This window comes from Adiantum capillus-veneris, chromosome 23, assembly GCF_014529385.1.
Source record: "Adiantum capillus-veneris isolate H3 chromosome 23, ASM1452938v2, whole genome shotgun sequence".
In the NCBI taxonomy this organism is placed as follows: Eukaryota; Viridiplantae; Streptophyta; class Polypodiopsida; order Polypodiales; family Pteridaceae; genus Adiantum; species Adiantum capillus-veneris.
In genome coordinates, this window is record NC_140953.1 from 91535460 (window position 1) to 91551650 (window position 16191).

The 16191-nt window shown below is 39.5% G+C and overlaps 1 long non-coding RNA gene across 1 annotated transcript; it reads left to right on the top strand.

Annotated features, from left to right (window-relative positions):
* The first annotated feature begins 15231 nt into the window (after window positions 1-15231).
* Window positions 15232-15977, top strand: LOC147428163 (uncharacterized). Its single transcript, XR_015186025.1, has 3 exons — window positions 15232-15443; window positions 15534-15695; window positions 15815-15977. It is a non-coding gene; the product is annotated as an uncharacterized LOC147428163 (long non-coding RNA).
* Window positions 15978-16191: the final 214 nt, after the last annotated feature.

Genomic DNA, 16191 nt, shown 5'->3' on the forward strand with positions numbered 1-16191 from the left:
TCCCTTATTTCCTTTTACCTTTTGTTTTTTTTTTCTCTTGATTTTACTCCGTTAGTGGATTATCAATCGACCAAATTTGCACAGTGGGAATGATAACACGGTAATCAAACACGGGGGGTTGAAGCGATCCAGGGCGCTGAAAGTAGCCACACGGCACATTGGAATGGTGGCTAGAAAATTAGGACTCCTAGTTGCACGGCACCCGCATTGAACCTCCACCCTCCTTCTTCAACCATACACTCCAACCATCCCACTTATTGTGTCACCTTGAAAGCATTGTGATGCCAAAAAGTGAGAAAGCTTCACCCCCATGGTGCGGTGATTGCCATCGTACATATTCCCCATCCCTCATGGATGCTCCAAGCACTTATAAATGAGGTTGGGAAAGTGACGAGAGAGAGAGAGAGAGAGAGAGAGAGAGAGAGAGAGAGAGAGAGAGAGAGAGAGAGAGAGAGAGAGAGAGAGAGAGAGAATCGGGGAAATAAAGTTATAGCGATAATCGGCCTGTTAAAGGCCTTAGTACCTATATGGGTGAAGGTCATTCAAATCTAATTGTTAGAAGTGTGTCCCTCAAGAGAGCTTAAAAAATCGCAAAAAGAAAGAAATCATGTCCTTTCAAATGCTATTTTCCAAAGTTGCATTCATTTTTTTGGCATGCTAAAAAAGATTTAAGAGAAGAAAGGTTAAAGAATATATTCATAAGAGTTTGATCCCATGGTGTAAAGTATTGATTCAATAATTTGCTTTTAATCTTCTGATTTGTATCTTTCATTTAATGACTTCACATAGATTCATTTTATTAAATCATTTTATTATTTTCTATGCTTATTGAATCTTTTTTTTAATAATGAAGACATCAAAATATTCTTTTGTTTTAGTTTTTTAACATGTCTTTGTATTTTACTAATTTTTCTTTTCTTTTCATTTTATTTTGTTTTCAAATGATAATGTACGATGTGTATATTTCACCTTATTATTTAAGTGGGCTTTTTTCTAATATATAAACCATTCGTGATTATATATGTATAACGAATGTATAATCTGATAATATAATGTATGTTTTTACTTTATTCTGGTTTCAAATGATAATGAGTAATGTGCACCTTTCATCTTATTACTTAAGGGGGACCTTTCCTAATTCATAAATATTTATAATTATGTATGTATAATGGATAATATAAATTTTTTATTAAAACACAACAAAAATTTCATGTGATTGTAAGCACTCATTTAAAATTACTCTCCATAAATCTTAACCCCCCTTGCCTTCTCACCTTCTTTTAAAAGCAAGTCTACATGGTGGTAAAAAAGATGTCCTCATCAACCGTTCAAAAAGTGTACTTCAAAATGGATTCTTTTGACAGTCATAACGGCCGTAATGATTGATGGAATGTCCCTTTTCAGTTATATTGAATGCACCTTGTCATATAGGAGTGTGTTTTATTTTGCGAGCTTTTGATTTTGAGCTTTTGCAATCAAAACCAGTTTTGCGAGTTTTTTTATTTTAGATTCGGAGCCTTTTTTCTAATGACACAAAAAAATTAATCCAAAACAAAGACATCAAAATATTATACACAACAAAAAAAATCTATCGTCTCGCAATTTTGAGTCTCTTTTAACGATACACACCAAAAACATGTACAAGTTTCCAAAAGCCCTAGTTTTGAGCTTGTACAATCGTCTAGATAGATACCATAACGCACGCTTATCTTACTGAAAGGAATTCAGATAAAGTCTCATGTGTCTAGAAAAGATACTCCACATCTCATACATGAGAAAAATCTCCTTCAATGCATACCTCTACATGACGTTCTCTAAGATTTATGTTCACTACACCATATGCTTTCTCTTGCGGGTTTGCCCTAATACAAATGCAAGGGTCTGTGGGAGTTAGTGCAGCCTGATGAATGACTATGTGCTCTTCTGGTTGAAGCCCTAGAATATGCACATACACAGTACATGTGCTTACATGCCAAAAACGATTTATGTGTAGATTCTCTCTTCTAAAAATTCGGACAGGTGCAACTAGGTTTACCTTAATGTGTACATTTTAATAACTCTCTGTCAATACGCGAAAAACTATCTGTTGTGCACTTTCTAGTTTCTCGTCCAAGAATGTTGCAACTATACTTGCAGCTGGCGTCAATCTCTTTTGTGCTTCTTTGGAAATGCCATGTCTCCACTTACGTTTCCTGCTATTGGAGCCTCCTTGTGTAAGAGCAGCATTTGTATTGTTCATGCGGTCGTAGTGGTGTTGCGAAAAACTATCTGTTGTGCACTTTCTAGTTTCTCGTCCAAGAACGTTTCAACTATACTTGCAGCTGACGTCAATCTCTTTTGTGCTTCTTTGGAAATACAATGTCTCCACTTACGCTTCATGCTACTGGAGCCTCCTTGTGTAAGAGCAACATTTGTATTGTTAATGCAGTCGTAGTGGTGTTGCAAAATCTGCAAATTGAAATCCACTTTGTACCAAGTTGTCACTCTCTTCCTTTGATAAGTTGGTTCCGATATCCACTTGCTAGAAAGTAGAAACGATAGGTGAGAATTTAACTTGCCTCTGTACTTTTTGTGTGTGGCCTACTTCATAATTGCAGAACCATATCCATTGTGCAGTTGTTTTGTCTTTAAAAGTTCTCTTAGACCAAAAACAAGGAGCAACCATTCTCACTTGACGGCTCTGTAGTTTGTTACCACAACTTTTCTTCCCTACCATTCCAAAACATTTCCTCATGCAATTGGCTGGCATCCTTCGTAAAGCCCACTCTTTGCGGGCAACTTTGACCTCTTGAATACACCTTGCTAAATTCTCCTCAAGCTGCAGTGGAATGTTCTCTCCTGTCAGTGACAACATATACTTCTTCATTATCCTCTCTATCAAAATGTATACTCCGCGGTCTCCCTCTGGTTTTGTGTTGTCTTGCTTCCATTACATATCTAGGTTTATGTGAGCTTGTACCGACAACACTTGTTTTCTTCTTCTGTTGTATTGTCTCTTTGTCACGTTCCATCATAGGCTCCTCATACAAAGGACTACCAGCAACCAGGCCTTTTAATGTACTCGCAAAATGAGTTGGATTTGGAGATTCTCTGCCTTTGGAACTGGCCATCATTGCTTCTATGGAAGGGCCCGTTCCGATGTATCTGCCTGCGGTGTATCCCAATCTTTTTGCACATTGAACATATGCATTCAAAACTTCATTGACACATGCATCATAAAGTGAGATTTTACGTTTACCACCTTCACCTGCCAGCCAACTAGCATGGATGCTCTCTGACAAGTTTATACTAGGAATTTGAGCTTTCTCCCATGGACTCTTACTGACCTATAAATACAAAACGATTAAAACCATATAAATGTAAATCTCTGTTTTCATGTATTTAACAAGAACCAAAAAAATGATTGACATACCATTGTCTCAGCACTTCCCCAATGGACAATCCATTGCTCCCACCAATTAAACCATCTCTATAAAGCCTTTTTATTATCCCTTGTCACATATTTCACCCACCATTTCGAGCATCCTTTTTTGTTGTGAATTGGAGGAAGCTTGAAAGAAACATTGCCATTATAAAAATTTGGGAGCTTATCAACCTTTTTGGGAGGTCCACAAATCTCTAAAAGTTTAGACAACCTGCACGATTTACCTTTGTCTTTCATCCATGAAATCTCTAAAAGTTTAGACAACCTGCACGATTTACCTTTGTCTTTCATCCATGAAATGATGGATGTATCCTTTGAATACTCCTGCCTTGTATGCTCCACCCCATCTTGTGTGTCTTGAAAGGGACCTGGTGACCTGGTTAGTTCCACTGTCTCTAAAACAATTGCGTCTGTACCTTCATCAATATCAACATTTAAATGTGATGGAATCGAACTTTTGTTACATGGTGTAGAGATATAAACGAATTACTTACTTCTTCACTTGTTTCTAAATTGTCAGCCACATAAACATAGTCATCCAAATGAAGAATGTGGTAAGCTGAGGACAAAGAATGGTCAAGATGGTAATGCTTTTAATCTTCATGATCCCATCTTGGCAACACATTGACCTTAGACTCAGAGCTCCCTGTCTGAAGACTGCTTGCAAGCCTTCAAACTTAATAGAAGGAGGCAATAGGCTTTGAAGAAAATATTCACTAAGTAGAAGCTCTCCATTTTGTAATGAGACTCTATAATCCATATGAGCACCATTAATCGTCCATGACAGAATAGTTGTAGCTATAGCTGTCATGTTCGAGACAGGTAGGGAGGAATAATACTTGAGGTAAATAAAATGACGAAAAGAGAAGGAAGAGAATGTGTATAAGGTACAAAGAAAGTGTAAAAGCATGCAACTGCAAAAAGTTAATGCGTTCATTGAAAACTGTTCTAAATAGATTTGGAATATTCACTCTTTGAGATATGCACAATCATAGCCATACATTTGAATCAGTATTTTGTCAGGTCCAGTACCAATCCAATACGAGTTAGATCCGTAGTAGTCCAGTACGAGTAAGGTCCAATATACCAGTACGAGTTCAATCCAGTATACCAGTACCAATATACTAGTACGAGTTCAGTCCACTCCAATATACCATTTAGGTCCGTGGAGTCTAGTCAAGTCCAGTCCAGTTCGATCCAGTCCAGTCCAGTCCAGTACCAATACCAGTCAAATCTTGGCCAGTTGAGTTAGGTCCAGTACTAGTCAAGTCTAGTCCAGCAGTCCAGACTAATACTAGTCAGGTTCAATATACCATTCAAATCCGGTCCAATCCAGTCAGGTCTAGTCCAATACAATCTAGTACTAGTACAGTACGAGTCAGGTCCAGTCCATTCCAGTCTAGTACCAGTCAGGTCCAATCTAGTCTAGTACCAGTCAGGTCCAATCCATTCCAGTCCAGTGCCAGTCATGTCCAATCCAGTCCAGTACGAGTCACGTCCAGTCCAGTCCAGTCACCAGTCATGTCCAATCCAATACCAATCTAGTCTAGTCTAGTATCAATCTAGTCCAGTCCAATATACCATTCAAGTCTAGTTCAGTTAGGTCCAGTACCAATACAGTCAGGTCTAGTACCAGTCTAGTACCATGATCGGTCGGGTCCAGTCAGGTTCAGGTCAGTACCAGCCAAGTCTAGTACTAGTACAGTCAATTACAATGCATGTCCTATCAGATCCACTTTACCGGTCAGGTCTAGTCCAGTACGAGTCTAGTCTAGTCCAATATACCAGTCAGGTCCAATCCAGTCAGGTTAGGTCTAATACCAAACATGTCCAGTCCAGTACTAGTCTGGTCCAGAACTAGTTAGGTCCAGTACAAGTACCACTAGCAGTACCATAACTAGTTAGATCCAGTACTATCCAGGTTCAAAACCAATATCAATATATTATTAAAAGATTATATAGTACTAGCCAGGCCAGTACCCGTCAGGTTCAGTGAGATCCAGTACAGTCCAGTCGAGTATCAATCAGGTCTAGTCCAGTATAAGTCCAGTCCAGTCGAATCTAATATATCATTCAGGTCCAGTCCAGTCAATCCAGTCCAGTTAGGTCCAGTCCAGTACCAGTGAGGTCCAGTCCAATCCAGTCTAGTACTAGTCAGGTCCAGTCCAGTCAAGTACCACTCAGGTCCAGTTCTCAACCAAGTCCAGTCAGGTCCAGAACCAGTTAAGTCCAGTATCAGTATCACTACCAGTACCAGTACCACTGAGATATATATTTTATTTGGAGCAAAGTTTGTTCATTTCAATGTTTTTCCACAGTCTAGGACTTTATTCTAATTGTTTTCGTGAAGTTTTAAATTTTGACCCAGGACACCTCGGGAGCCAGTTTTGCGGGTGCTAAGGTTAAAATTCGAAAAAGTTTTGTAAGTAGGAATTATTGTCCTCAATACAAGGAAAAGTATTACTTCTTTGATTTGTTTCAGATTCCTTCATTTTGATGCTCGTTTCAGCCCGTAGATTAGACAAAAAGTGAGAAAATGCTATTTTGCGCTGCTTTTGTAGAAATTGTCAACTTGCAAATGGATTTATGGCCAAACTGAGCAGGATATGGATTTTTTGCATCACACGACTATCAAAGAGTTCGGCGAGACATACAAATTCATATGAGACGGCCTCGGGAAAATTTTGAATTGTATGACTTGCTGAAAATGGCTGAGAATTGTGGACTTAAAAAAAAAACTTTCTAAATTTGCTAACGCCCGTGTGTGGGTTGTGTTTTTGCGGTTCTTATGCGCTTGTGTGTAGGACGCCTCTTTTCAAGCCTATTTTTGGGCCGCTTTGCTAAAGATTGGAGAGACATTGAAAATAGCCAGTACTAGTACCAGTCCAATACCAGTATAGCAGTATACTGGAACTTCTATACTGGTATTTGTACTGTACTCAAAATTTCCTTTTTATTGTACTAGTACTAGTATTGTACGGGTTTTGGTATTGTAATGGTATTGATACTGTACTGGTACTAGTACTAGTACTGTACTGTAGTGTAGTGACCGTACTAGTACTGATACTGCTATACTGGTACTGGTACTTTACTTAGATTTTCTTGTTTGCTGTACTAATATTGGTACTCTATGGGTACTGGTATTATAATGGTACTGGTACTGTACCAGTACCAGTATGGCAATATAGCAGTACCATTACTGGTACTCTATGAGTACTGGTATTGTGATGGTACTGAGGTACTGTACTAGTGTGTGTCAGTATCAATATAGAAATATAGCAGTACCAACACTGGTACTACAAGTACAGTTCAATACTAGTACCAATACCATTATATTGTTAATAGATTATATAGTATATAAAGTATATAATATACATAAAATATAAGGTATATAATATATATAGTATATATATATACTGTAATTGTATGTATATTGTACTTATAGTTATTGATATTAATTATGCATATTATCCCTCATTGTACATATATAGAGTATATGTAATGTTATATAATATTTATCGTTCATAGTTAGGTCGAGTTTGGTTTTAGTTAGTTTGGTCTTTGTCCGTGCATAATGTGAATCTCAAAGCTTAGGTTTGAAGCATTACTACTTTGGGAACCCATCGTCTACCTGCTTGAGCTAACACATGTACTATCTCTCTCTCACGCGCGCATCACATTGGTGCCTCTCTCTCTCTCTCTCTCTCTCTCTCTCTCTCTCTCTCTCTCTCTCTCTCTCTCTCTCTCTCTCTCTCTCTCTCTCTCTCTCTCTCTCTCTCTTTCCGATGCCAGAAGACAGTCCGCAAAGAACCATTCCTGTGAAGCGGATTTGAAGGAATGGGGACCACTTTGGCGGGAAAGAAATGTTGAGTTTGAGAGAGCACTTGGTAAAGAGTGGCAGGAGCTCAAAGCAAAAAAGTCTCTGGTATGGGATGGCAACCATAGGCTACAAATATGTGTTACCATATACATGCGGTAGTGATGTGTGTGAACACAGTAGGACTGTCGGGGCATTTTTTCCCTCTTTAGGAGGTTTTTTCCCCCGAGCATTGTATATACACCCATCACTCTAGGGCTATCTATCTTTCCATTGCATACTAAGAAACACACTCTCTATTGTGTGCCTTGAGCTTCCTTTGTCTTCTCCAAGATATGTGTGTTTCTCTGCAACCCTAATTCCAACAATTGGTATCAGAGCAGGTTGCGTCCTCCCGGGCTTAGTCGCCAGCTGCTCCAGCACACGCCTGCTCACTTTCTCCGATTTCAGTGATCTTTGGCACGTTCATAGGTCGAAAAAAATTTCAGGTAAGCTCGTAGAGCTTGGTCTGCTCAGATTTTTGATTCGGGCTCATTTCGGCCTCCGTTTCCACTACAGGCAGTACTGCACAGGCTATTTCGTCATTTTGTGCAGAGCTTCTGTCAGTGCCTTTTTTTGCATAACAGGTGCCTTACGGTCTCCTACGGTTTGTGCTATATAGCACGTGTTGTTCCCGCTCCATTTCTCCTATTTTTGAGCAGTTTTCACATCAGGTGCAACATTTACCATAGTTGACAACAACAAAGATGTCTTCAAGATGTTTGCTGCTGAGGACAGGTTGGATGGGGACAATTACCCTATGTGGGATTATATGATGCGACGCGTTCTTGTGCCAAAGGGCGTCTAGAATATTGTGTAGGGCTGTCTTGGTTCTGAGGATGTAGGCAATGTTGAGGATGTTGCAGGTCTTGCTTCAAGGATTGCTGCTATTAGAGTTGTTTGGCCTACGGTAGAACAAGCTCGTTGGGATGTAAAGGATGCGCAGTCTCATGCATTGATTGTGTTGTCTGTGAAGCGCACCATTGTTCCTCACATTCGTTCAGCAAAATCTGCAAAACAGGCTTGGGATATTTTGGTTGGTCTTTATGCAAGTCGCAATGAGGCTAAAATTGCTTTTCTGCATAAAGACTTGGAGTCGAAGATATGAGGAAGATGATATAGACACTTTCCTTGCTAGTGTCAAGGATATCAATGAGCTATTTATTTCTGCAGGTGAAGTCATTTCAGACAGTTCCCTTGTGCAAACTATTCTTGATGCCTTACCAGATTCTTACTAGACTTTTGCTACTACTTGGAGACTTATGACCCAAGGAAATCAAGAAGTTGTCAAGTTTGATGCATTATGCACATTGCTGTTGCAAGAGTCACTTTCTAGAAAATACAGGACTAGACACTGTGCAGTTGAACAAGCTTTATTGTTTCTCAAAGAAAGGGTGGTAACAGCAATGCGACCACTTCTTATGGTTCTGCTGCGAGTGGCAAAACTTATGTTCCTAATGCTTCTGCTGGCAGCACTTCGTCTGGCAATTCTGGTGATAAGGGCAAAAAGAAGATGCATTGCCATTATTGTAAAGCTAATGATCACTTGATCAAGCAGTGTCCTAAGTTGAAGGCCAAAGAGGCTAAGAAGAAAGAGGGTGGTTCCACTGCAAATGCTGGTTCCACTACAAATGCAGCCATTGTTGAGTCTTCTGTGAAAGGAGACTGTGATGCTAATGTTGATGCAGAATGGGCTTTTAGCGTAGAGTGCACTTACAATCATGTTGTCCATGATGCATGCTTGTCAGTTGCTGCAGATTCACATGTGTGGTACTTCAACAGTGGTGCTACAAAGCACATTACCTCACATTGTGAATTGTTCACCTCTCTCGAGTCTGTCCCTCATGGAAATTCAGTCACTTGTGCCAACAATGCCTCTTATCCGGTTCAGGGGGTTGGAAAGATTGTGCTTACTGCTGAAAATGGTAGTTCCTTCACACTTGTTGATGCACTTTATGTACCTGGGATCAAGAAGAATCTCTTGTCTGTATCCGCCTTTTGTGTCGTGGGCTGTATAAGCTCACTTTGTATGACAAGTGTGGACAAAATTTTGCAAATGCTCTTGCAGATGCAAGGGCTATTTCAGATGCAAAACTTTGGCATGCACGTTTTGGTCAACTGAATTTTGTCAATTTGCTGTGTTTGCAGAAATCTGAAATGGTTGCTTCTTTGCCTCCTCTTGAAGCACCTGTCAAACATGTTTGTGAAGGCTGTATTTTGGGTAAGATGCAGCGTTCTAAGTTTCCAAAGGGTGCTTCAGTTCAGGCCACATGTAGGTTGCAGCTTGTGCATAGTGATGTTTATGGGCCCATGCAAACTCCGTCCTTGGGCAATTACCTTTACTTCGTGACTTTCATTGATGATTACTCCAGACATGCATGGGTATTTCTGCTTAAAGCGAAGTCGAAAGTTTTTATGTGCTTCAAACAATTTCTCGCTATGGCTGAAAATGTCTTGAAATGTACTATGGGCACCCTCCGTTCCGATCGAGGGGGGGGAGTATATGTCTCATGAATGTAATGCATTTCTGGCTAGTCGTGGGATAAAACACCAATGTAGAGTGCCTTATACACCTCAGCAAAATGGTGTTGCTGAGAGGAAAAACAGGTCACTTACGGAAATGGCACGATGTATGGTCAAAAGTCAAGCTTTGCCGCATTCTTTTTGGCTTGAGGCCATCATGTGTGCCATTTATGTACTAAATAGGTGTCCTACGAAAGCTTTGCAGTCTATTACTCCATATGAAGCATGGCATGATAGAAAGCCTTCTATTGAGCACATGCGTGTTTTTGGTTGTTTGGCATATGCTTTGGTGCCACAAACACAGCGCAGAAAATTGGATGATAAGGCTTTCAAATGTATTTTTGTTGGTTATAGTGCTGAAAGCAAAGGTTACAGGTTATATGATCCGCAAACAAAGCGTATTCTGGTTTCACGGGATGTAGTGTTTGTGGAAGATTCTGTTCAGCCCTTGCTGTCATGTACTAGAGACAGTAATGTAAGCTCACAAGACATTTATGACACTTTGTTGACTCTTTTTAGTGGTGGAAATACGAATGTAATTTCCAATGAGGCAAATGTACAGCCTATGGGGGTTTCTGAAAAAGTTACAGATCAGTCTATTACTGATGCAGATGTACATGATTACTTGATGAGGAAAGCGCTGAAAATGAGCAGGCTAGAGGTATGCCAAAATGGCTGGTGCACACTTTGCCTGACAGTAAATTGGATGCACCTTTGTCTAGTCGTACTCGTTCAGGCTCTCGCCATGCATCTTATGCATCAGATTATTATGCTTTGGTTGTGTCTAGCTTACATGATATTGAGGAGCCTCTGTCTTTTGATGAAGCACAAATTCAAAAAATTGGATGGCTGCCATGCAATTAGAATATGATGCACTTATAGAAAATGACACATGGACTTTATGTGATTTGCCTCCTAGTAAAAAGGCCATTGGTACGAAGTGGGTTTACAAGTTGAAACACAAGCCGGATGGTGAGATCGATTGCCATAAGGCTCAACTTGTTGCAAAGGGTTATGCACATCAAAAAGACATAGATTATGAAAAGAATTTTTCTCCCACTTGTCGTATGCCTACTGTGCGTTTTCTATGTGCATTGGTAGCTCATTTTGGTTGGGATGTACATCAATCAGACATTGTTACTGATTTCTTGAATGGTGACATACTTGAGGAAGTTTATGTAACGCAGCCTCGCGGTTTTGTCATAAAAGGAGAAGAGGACAAAGTGTGCAAATGTAAGAAGGATTTGTATGAGTTGAAGAAATCTCCTCGTGCTTGGTATGAGAAATCTGACACTCATTTGATTAAACGAGGCTTTCGTAACAGTCCAACAGAAATCACATTGTATGTAAAGCGTGAGGGTGATGTACTTCTCATTGTGGTTCTTTATGTCGATGATTTGCTGATCACTGGACCAAATGAGAGACATATTGTTGAATTTAAGGCTGATTTGAATGCTACTTTCAAGATGAAAGTTTTGGGACTATTGCATCATTACTTGGGTATACAGTTTAAGCAGTGTGATGGTGGTATTGCCTTGTGTCAGAAAAGTTACATAGAGACATTGCTGTGTAAGTTTGGACTTGAGGATTGCAAACCTATTGCCACTCCCATGGAAACGGGTTTGAAGTTGATTCTACATGATGCTGGCGATCCTGTTGATGTCACTCTTTACCAAACTGTTGTTGGCTGCCTCATTTATGTATGCAACACGAGACCGGATATTCAGTTTGCAGTCTCACAGGTCAGCAGATTTATGCATAGCCCAAGGTCTAAGCATTGGCAGGCTGTCAAGAGGATTTTCCACTACCTTAGTGGCAATTTACATCTTGGCTTGTTTTATCCCAAGGGGGGATCATTGCCACCAGACTTACATGCTTTTTCGGACACAGATTGGGCTGGTTGTTTAGACACGTGAGTGTCCACAAGTGGTTTTTGTTTCATGCTTAGCAGTTCATGTATATCATGGTTGAGCAAGAAGCAACCTACTGTGGCCACTTCGAGTTGTGAGGCTAAGTATAGGGCAGTCTTCACAGCTATGGTTGAGTGTGTATGGCTCAAACGCCTTATGGCTGATTTGGGTGTTGGACAGGACATTGCCAACACTATCTACACTGACAGTCATAGCGTATTGGCAGTTGTGAGGAACCCAGTTTTCCATGCTCGCACAAAGCACATTGAGATGCATTACCACTATGTCAGGGAGAGGTTCTCAGTAGGAGAGATCAGCTTGGCTTATGTGCCAACACAGGACAACCTTGCAGATCTTTTCACAAAGGCATTGTCTCGTGAGAAGTTTGAAACTTTCCACAAAGCTTTGGGCTTACTCCCCTTTGTGGACTGATCATGTCCTCGGGCCATGGCACTTCCCTTTACTCATGTGCCAGCTCTCATTCACCGCATCACTCCAGAGAGGATTTGTTACCATATACATGTGGTAGTGATGTGTGTGAACACACTAGGACCGCGGGGGCAATTTTTCCCTCTTTAGGAGGTTTTTTTTTTCCGAGCATTGTATATACGCCCATCACTCTAGGGCTATCTATCTTTCCATTGCATACTAAGAAACACACTCTCTATTGTGTGCCTTGAGCTTCCTTCGTCTTCTCCAAGCTGTGTGCGTTTCTCTGCAACCCTAATTCCAACACCATGGTGGAAGAGAATCAAAGATAGTGAGATCTTTCACCTTTTTCACTCTTTTGTTGTAAAGCTTTGTTTTTCTGAATGATGATTATTTCTTTTTGTTATAGAGTACTCAGACAATGGTAAATACCATGTTAGTGTTCGGTGCCAATTCCTTGAGTTGTCCAGAGCAAAAGAAGCAGAGTTGCTTCTTGCACTTGACACTTCCAATACGTAAGTTTGTTAATCGCATGTTGACTCTTTTTTTTTTTGCAAACAATGCTTGTGTTAAACTATTTGTTTGTTATTTTTCTGCAGCATTTCTAGGGCACATGTCATGCCAAACATCACTCATGAAGTTTATATGTTTCAAAGATTTGGCATGGAAAATAAAGATTCAATCCTTCAAAAATTGACACTCGATATGAGAGAATGGGCTAGGGTGGAGATGACTGTGGAGGCAAGGTATTACCATGGTGTTGCACCATGGTACAACACTCCATGTGGATTGATATCTCAAATTGTGTGGAAGGTGATACCTACTCTACATGTTGGGTAATTAATGTAAAATTTTATTATGGTTTAAATACAGTGTTTTGTATTAGGATGAGTTCATTGCATTTGTGTCCAAAGAAAGAGCAAAGCTAGATGCACTTGGACTAAATGATGTTGAGAAGAAGAAGAGACTGGACAAGGCCACAAAGGTAGAAGAAGAACAGTTGAAAGATAGGGGCTACAAGTACTTATCAATTGCCAATCCTCTTGGTGATGATGAGTTCTTCAAGTTTCTTTTTAGCATTATATGGGATGAACCTGGAATGCTAAAGATCACTAGAGATAAGCTCTATTGTTTGACAAGCTCTAAAATCACTCCTAAGAGGTATTGAAGCTATTAGTTTCTCATTTTTAATTGTGTTCGTCCCATTTCATTTTTCTATATGATTAAGTGATATGTTGTTCTTATTGCTCGTAGAAAGAAGATAATTTTGCACATTATTGGGCTCACTTGTATGGGGAGGCTACACTTATGATAGAAAGGGTGCAAGTAAAATGTCCACAACTTTCAAATTCTTTTGACCTATTCTACAAGATGAGCATGAAGAATCATATTTTTCAGGTAGACATTTGACCATTGTCTTTAATAGAATATAGAAATGTTTTAATTTACACAAGATCAAGTTGAGTGTGTTTTTTTATTGTTACTATGTATGTAGGCTTTTATTTATCTGATGGATGCGGTGAAGTGTTCCGACTCTAGTGAGAAGATGCCGAAGCTTGTGTTGTCGGCTAAGAGATTGATTTACAGGTTTGCATCTTCCCCTTGCACTCTTTGCAAAAAAAGAGCATTTCATTTTTTTGCCATGGTTTGGTGACAGTGGGTCATTTTGAGAATAATGAACCATCATTTTGTGTTTACAAAAAATCCTTAAATTCCCTATGGAAGCCCAATATGGGATGGATGGGTTTTTTGACAATATGCACGTGTATAATGTCTACGTTGAAAACACTTAAATCCCTTGTGGGAGCCCGAGATAAGGTTTATGGTTTATTTTGAAAAAATATTCTCCATACAAAGGAGACTATCGTTTTTTTCCGATACATGACATTTATTATACCATTGTGTTCATGTGCTTTTCAAAGTGGATGATGCTATTTTGTAGATGGGCTATAATGCATTGAGGTGCAGGAATTGAGTAAAGCCCCATTATTCACTAGAAAGTGGATTAATGTGCATGATAAGAATACAATGTTATCTCCCTCTTTGATTGAAAGGAATCTAACAACATGGGAAGCCAATGTTTGTCCTTGGTGGTTGGATTATTCACTAGGAGTTATTCCAAAGCAAGAGTTTGAATTACGGAAGAGTAAGTACCTTAACACTAGTGGATCTTTTCTTTTGAGAATGTATATGTCTTACTTTACTGCTAATTTATGTGATATTGTGCTATATGGTTGTTGAGTGAAGGGTTTCAAAATGAGAGTGATGAGTATTTAGAGGAGACACAAGAAGAGTCTCTCCCTCTCGTTTCTCATGGAATTACTCAAAACACCGTGAAGAGTGGCTCTCAAGTACTCCACTAGCAAGCAATGTACTCAAAAAGGGTAAAGGGAAAATGGAGCCTCCAAGTACATCCAGGATACCCACTCCTTCTTCTTCAATGCCTCCCATTGTGCCATTTATGGAGCCCGGCATGTCCTCTTTGGCAACCACTATACCCCATATGGCACCCTCTTCTAATGTGCACACTACATCCTCATTGTTGCACACTACTTTGTTTGTTGAAGAGTCTTTGCTTGGTGAGAAGCTTGGGAGAGAAGGCCGATCACACGTTCTGTTGGTAAGTTTAAGAAAATTGTTAGAAAATCTATCTTCCATATTTCCTAATTCAAAGCTAATTTGGATAATGCTTACAGGGTTCCATTACCAAACCGTTGTAGATGTTTTGCTTGTGGATACATCACAAATTGATAAGTTTGCCCTTGATAGGTAGATTTCCATAATGCTTACTTATTTGAATTTTCTTCTTGCATTGTTCTATGATTTTGAACATGATCCATGTTTGCTTTTCTTGTAGCATCAAAAAAAAAAATTGTGACATGAAATACAAATCTATATAACAAAGATGGTGTGCCATGTCATGAGGTTACTAGGCTTATCTTTGCAGACTTTCCTACAAGTTTTCTTGTGGATGGTCTAGGACTAATCCCATTGGGTAAGTAACTTTTCTTTTGACTAGTACATACAACTAACTATGCTTTTATTCTTACATGCCATCATTGACTTTTGTAGAGGTCATGAGTGTTCCCAAGTGGAACACATTTTTCAGGGGTCTAGTGACAGGGTGCATGGATGTTGCTCATGAGTTTTGGCCAATGAGGGGTTTTTAGTCACCATGGGCATGGCCAAGCATATTGTAGATTTTATTGCAGATGCAACTAGGGTAGGACTTTTACTCTTACGTACATGGACCCTCATGTGTAATAAGAAGGCATATCAACATCCACTCAATATAGAGGCGGTGAGATAACAAACTTAATTTCATATTTGATTTCCTAACTAAAAACATTGTAGCTATGACATTCATTCTTTGAGTTATTTGTTTATGCAGGTATTTGAGCCATGTGTCTCTGGTATTGTATTGGCCATCCTATGCAACACTATGATAAAGAGGCAGGGGAGAAAATTTCCAAGAGATTGTTTCCAGCAGACTGTAGCTACGTGATAGATGATGCAGTCTTCCCCATTGAAGTTGATGGTGTTATTCTTAGAGGTGGGGCAGAGTGGTCTTCTTTGTTCTTTTCGTAAGACTAGTCCAAAGTATGATACTAGTGAATGTAATGGTATATATGTGTTTGCATTAGGTTTCTAATTTACTTTTTATATGGTCAGGTGGTTGCTGGCAACATTTACTGAGCCTCATGACTATGTTTTGGACTTGTTTGTGTGGTGTGGTGGTTTGGGCCGAGCTTCTGTGGAATATATGAGGCATTGCATGTGTCTAGAGCTAGATGATGTGCTCTATGAAAGATGTTTGACAGACATTGCATGTGGAATTGTGAAATGATGATTGCGGATGCACACTTGATTGAGGAAACTCTATTCTGACAGTACTAATCTTGATGTTTTGATTTATGTTTTTATGTATATGGCAGCCACATGACATTGACATGGCATTTTGGTATGCTGCATACATTTCATTTGGATGTTTCATTTGTGTTTGTTTGGTACATGATGGCCACATGATGTGGAGACGACTTTGATTGGAG